Below are 6302 nucleotides of genomic sequence, written 5' to 3' on the forward strand. Positions count from 1 at the left end.
CTCAAGTGTGGTCCCAGGATCAGCATCAGCACCACCTTCCCCTGGGAGCTGGTGAGAGATGCTGGATCTCAGGCCCCACCCCAAACTACTGAATTATAATCTGCATTTTAACAAGATCCCCAGGAGATTCCTATGCACATTGAAGCCTGAGAAGTACTTCTCTAGAATTAATTTAGGCCAACATCTTCATTTCACAGAATAAGAGGTTGACACCCAGAGGGGAGGAGGCTTGGCTCAAAGTGACATAGCTGGTTCCAAGGTTGGCTCCGCCGCTCGCCAAAGATTTTGTGTAAGTCACTTAAAAATTCACTGAATCTCAGTTTCCTCCTCTATGATAAAGGGATTATATAAGCACTTCATAGTGCTGATGTAGGGATCAAGTAAGACAACATCTAGACCAGTGCTGGGACATAGCCCGTAGTATGTGCTCAGTAAATGTGAGCTACTGCTATGGTCTTAACTCACTGTTCTAACATCATACTGCATACCTCCTGGCACATGCAGTGTCTTGTAAAGGAAGAAGGAGCAGGAAGTGGGGCATTGACCCAGCTGCCTGTGTTTATATCCTATTCTGCCATTTGACCTTGAGCCCAGGTCCTAAATTGCTCTTTGGTTCTTGGCTTCAGTTAGATCATTCATAAATGGATATAATGAAGGCCCTCACTTGTAGGGTTATTTTAAGGCTTAAATGAATTAATACATTTAAGGTCTTCACATAGGCGATGGTACATAGTAAATGCACAAGATGGATGAATGATCCTCCAAAATGTCCAAAAGAGAAAGTAGATTGGATGGAGCCAGACCCCAGGGAGAGTAACAATCTTTCTCGGAAGGAGCTTCTTCTGCTTTGGCCCCTTGACCTACTGCAAGTTCCTGGTTTGCTTCTCCAGATCCTAGAGGACAGTCCCCAACCCCTGGCTGGGTCTTTCTTTCTCAGCTGATGAGATGGCCTCACTGGGTTCCTGGTGCCTCCATCAGGAATGACAGAAAGGCCAGAGAAATTTCTGTCCTGGAGACCCACAGACTCTGGCAGGTGGGGCAACTTTTCAAATCTCCGAAGCACTATCACACAGGAGAGGAGTTAGACCTGCTCTGGATGACTCTGGGGGACAGAAATAGGAAGCTTGTGGAAGAACTCTCCAGTCATTACAACTGTTCAGAGGCAGCTGCAGCTGCCAGATAGGGCACGGAGCTCACCTGAGAGGTTATTCAAATACCAATTCCAAATACAGATTCTCAGACCCCACCCAGGCCAGCGGAATCATTATTTCTGAGGGTCGGGCCAGGAGTCTTTCTTTTCTTTTTTTTTTTAATTCATTTGTGTCACTATATTTATTGTCGCTCTTTTTTTTGTCTTTATTTTTTAAAATTTATTTTTAAATTAATTTATTTATTTTCAGAAAAACAGTATTCATTATTTTTTCACCACACCCAGTGCTCCATGCGATCCGTGTCCTCTATAATACCCACCACCTGTTACCCCAACCTCCCACCCGCCCCCCCGCCACTTCAAACCCCTCAGATTGTTTTTCAGAGTCCATAGTCTCTCATGATTCACCTCCCCTTCCAATTTACCCCAACTCCCTTCTCCTCTCTAACACCCCTTGTCCTCTATGATATTTGTTATGCTCCACAAGCCTTCGGTAAAGTCCCTAATGATTCTTGTCCTTTTGGTAAGCCCCGCCCCTGGGGGGAGACGTTAGGGGAGGGGAGAGACGCGGAAGGAATGAGAATCAACCAGTAGATGACCTGAGTGTTCTCTCTTGATCTTGACCATCTTCCCTTGATCTAGGTCTGGAGAACGTGACCTCACTGAGTTTCCGCCCCCTCTAAAGCATTTCTGTGCACTTGATTCAGAGATTACTCCCAAGCCTACCAGCAGTTCTAACTCCCTCTTCCCTGCACCTCTACCCTTAACCCCCCTGGCTCCTTCTGGCCCTTCTCCACCCTCAGCCCCTCAGGTGGCCCGAACAGGTTCCAAGGGCTGGCGGAGGAGGCAAGCCCCTGTGGGCTGGGCTGGGCTGGCCCGCCATCCAGAGAACCAGCTCTTGCCCACATCAGGGCCACTCCCGCAGCCAACGCATTGCTTCCACCAAAAGTTGTCTCCTGGGGGTGGGGGGGCGGTGCGCTCCGGACGCCTGGCTCAGTCATCACAGAAATTAGGAAAGAAATATCCAAGTGAACACAAAGATCCTTGCTCCCTCTATTCCCTTAGGTCAGTTCTACGGTCGGATATACCGCAGGGCCCTATAGTGTGCAAATCCCCCAGTGGGAATTTATTATCTCGGGTTTTCAGGCCAGCGCCCTCTCGCTGCACAAAGGGAGGTACCCCGGGCCAAGGGGGAAAGGAGCTGGGTGTGGGATCCGCGGAAAGGCAACGCCCGCCTCATGCCCCGGCCTCACAGCGCCACCTGGCGTCTCCGGGTACTGCGCCGGCGCTGCGCCCGCGGATGGAGGCCCCTTCCCCTCCGGTGGACTCTCGGTTTCCCAGGGTGCGGTGGCCTCCGGGGGCCCCCCTCCCTTCCCTCAGAGCCTTCCTGCTCCACCCTGTCGTACACCGTCCAGAGGGTGCTTCTGGACCAGTCACCTCCGTTTACAGCCCTCTGCCTTTATTCCGGTTTCACTCCCGGGAAGTGCGTCCAGTCTCCGCCACCACGGGGCTGCTCTAGAAGACCCGCCGTAGCAGAGCTGACAGCCAGCCAGAGTCTGAGAGGCTAGCCCGGAGGATGGCCTTGTGCCAAGCACCCACCTCCAGTAGCCAGCAGGGGGCAGCCTAGTTCCAGATTTGGGTCCTAATTGCTCCCATCCTGGCCCTTCCTATAGGACCCCTTCCAGAGGCTACTGGGACCCCACTGTTTGTAGAGCCTTCCATTATCCATCCATCCAACCATCCTCCCCTGTACACAAACCCTTCCCGGACAACTTCCCGTTGGCAACAGACTGCTTTGGGCCTAGAGAATTTATCAGGACAAGGTGACCTGGTCCCCACCTGGGGAACTCACAACCCACAGCTGCACTCTCCTCCTGCTCTTTTACTTGTCACCTTGCACTTACCTAGTGTTCTGCACCATTAATTGGTCTTGTACATGTTTAGGTCCCAATTTCAGAGTCACAAAGAGGGGTCTGTCAAGGCCAGTGTTGGATCGGGTCATCTGGACATTACGCATACAGGACCTGTTGTTAAAGTCTCTGCTTCTTGGTGTTTCGTTGGGCATCCCTAGGATGAAGGACACTGCAACCCCTCAGATGAACTCTATTTACAAATAAGGTCAGCCTTCCATGGAGCAGACTGTGAGGGCCAGCCCCAGACTAAATGTTTGTGTCCCCCTCGCAATTCCATGTTGAAATCCTAAACCCCAAGGTGAGGTATTAGGAGGTGGGGCCTGTGGCAGGTGGTTAGGTCATGAGGGCAGAGCCTTCCAGAATGGGATTAGCGCCCTTGTCAGAGAAGCCTGAGCTCTCCCTCCTTTCCACTGTGTGAAGACAGGGCAGAAAGATGGCCAGGAACCAGGAAATGGCTCTCACCAGACACTGACTCTGCCTGCACCTTGATCTTGGACTTCCCAGCCTCCAGAACTACAAGAAATAAACTTCTGTTGTTTATAAGCCACCCAATTTGTGATATTTCACTGACAAAAACAGAAACTGGAACCAGGAAGTGGAGTGTTTCCCTAACACGTACTTAAATATATGGAAGTGGCTTCGAAACTGGGTCATGGATAGAGGTTATAAGTGTTCTGAAATGTCTGCTAGGAAAACACCTACCCTGCCGTGAAGGGACCTGTAAAGGACATTTCATGAGAGCTCGGAAAAAGGAGAGCTGGAAAAAGCCCCAGTCACCTCAGAGAATAATGACTAATACTTAACGAACAGAATGTTGGTAGAAATAGCATCCGGATGGTAAAGGCCATCGTGATAACAAATGAGAAACATGTTAGTGGAACCGGGGCAAAAAGTGATCCTCGTTACAAAGTGGCAACGAACTTGGCTCCATATGTTCATATTCTAATGTTTTGTGGAAGGTAGAACTCATGAACGACGAAGCTGGATATCTAGCTGACATGATGTCTAAGCAAAGTGGTGAAGGTGTGCTTGGCTCCTTCTGAGGGCTTACAGTGGAATGCAGGAAGAAAGAAATGACCTAAAGCTTGGAATTGTTAAGCAAAAAGGAAGCATAACTTAAAGTTTGGGAAATTCTCAGCCTATCCATACTGCAAAAAATGAAAACGTCAAGGGTGTGGCCAAGTGACTTTGTGATAAGGTTAGTACGGGTCAGCCATGTCAACGGAAGCCAAGTGCTATTCGAGACAATGGAAGAATGCCCCAGAAGGTGATCCAGGTATGATTAAGGCTGCCATTTCCATCACAGATCCCCGAGTTCAGGGGCTTGGGGGCCATGGCTTCTTCCATCTAGGTTTTAAACAATGGGGCCACCAGGAGCTGGCACAGGGTAAAGCCCTGGCAGAGTTGGGCATAGGCAGCAACCTGTTGGGCCATGGCAATGATGTTGCTGCCCCATTGGGTCCAGAAGATGGGGAATTCTTCTCAAGCTTTAAGGTCTAATAGGGTTTGCCCCATTAGGTTTTGCTTGGGGCCCATCACTCCTTTCTTCTCTCCTATTTCTCCCTGGAAATGTCTGTCTGAGGGCACCTGGGTGGCTCAGTTGGTGAAACGACTGCTTCGGCTCAGGCTATGATCCTGGAGGCCCGGGATCGAGTCCTGAATCAGGCTCCCCGCTCAGCAGAGAGTCCGCTTCTCCCGCTGACCCTCTTCCCTCTCATGCTCTCTCTCTCTCACTCTGTCTCAAGTAAATAAATAAAATAATTAAAAAAAATTTTTTTAAGATCTTATTTATTTATTTGATAGATAGAAATCACAAGTAGGCAGAGAGGCAGGCAGAGGATGGGGGGAAGCAGGCTCCCTGAGAGCCCAATGTGGGGCTCAATCCCAGGACCCTGAGATCATGACCTGAGCCAAAGGCAGAGGCTTAACCCACTGAGCCACCTTTTTAAAAAAAAAATATTTTTTTATGTCTATCTGAGGTGCCTGGCTGGCTTAGTCCATTGAACATGCAAATCTTGATCTTGGGTTGGAAATTCAAGCCCCATGTTGGGTGTAGAGATTACTTAAAAAAAAAAAAAAGGAACTGTTTATCCTACGTGTGTTCCACTGTTTAGTGTGTCCCACTAATGGAGGATAGGCAGGGAGAAGGGGCTCCTGCCCTAAGAGGAAACCACCCTTAAAAGGATTTTTACACCGTGGGTGGAAGGAGCCCTCCACCCTTCCCCACATGATAGGTAGAGGATACAAACCTGATTGGGTGACAGACGCAAGAATGAGTAATCAGATGAACAGTCTGCCCACAAGCTGTAAAAACCCCTAGACCTAAAGGCCAGATTGGCAACCCTCTCAAGGTCCCCTCCCTCTTTGGGAGCTCTGTACTGTCACTCAATAAACCTTGCTTTGCAGCCCACCACTCTTCCTCTGGTCTACCTCTTCATGTTGCGAAGTGGTGTGACCAAGACCTGTGGGCAATAAAGGAAAAAAAATCCTCTAACACCACCATTGTATTTGAGAAGCACAGAATGTGTTTTTTCCCAAGTTCATGGCTGGGGAAGAAATTGGCCTGTAATGACTCATACTTGGAGTCTTCCCCTGTATCTGCTGTAGATGACACTCAGTGAGGTTTTGGGCTTAGACTTGAAGTTGATGCTGGAGCGAGATGAGGCTTTGGGGTGATTGGGATGGAATGGATGTATTTTGCATGTGAAAAGGACATGAATTTGGGGGTTCAGGGGCAGAATGCTATAGGCCGAATTTTGTGCCCCCTGCAAATGTATCTGTTGAAACCTATCCCCAGTGTGATGGCATTAGGAGGAAGGATTTCCGGGAGCTGATGAAGCCATAAGGACAAAAGACCTCAAGAATGGAATTAGTGCTTTCCTAAAAGAGGCTCCTGGGAGCTCCTTTGTCTCTTCTGCCATGTGAGGACACAGCAGCAAGGTGGCTGGCTGTGAACTAGGAAAGCAGGCCCTGACCAGACACCAAATCTTCCAGCATTATGATTGTGGACTTCCCAGCCTCCAGAACGATGAGAAATACGTCTCTGTTATTTATAAGCCACCAGTCCACGGTATTGTTCAAGCAGCCAGGATAGACTCAGCCAGGGCCGGGACCACGCAGCCTGCTGAGCTGGGCCCCTCCACTCCATCCCTCCTGGATAGAAGTAAACTTTCTAGGTGTGACATGGAAGTTCCTCTGGCTGAGTTTCCCTCCCACTCTGGGGTTTTCCAAGCTGGGAG

The sequence above is a fragment of the Neovison vison genome, chromosome 10 (genome assembly GCF_020171115.1).
Source record: "Neovison vison isolate M4711 chromosome 10, ASM_NN_V1, whole genome shotgun sequence".
Lineage (NCBI taxonomy): Eukaryota > Metazoa > Chordata > Mammalia > Carnivora > Mustelidae > Neogale > Neogale vison.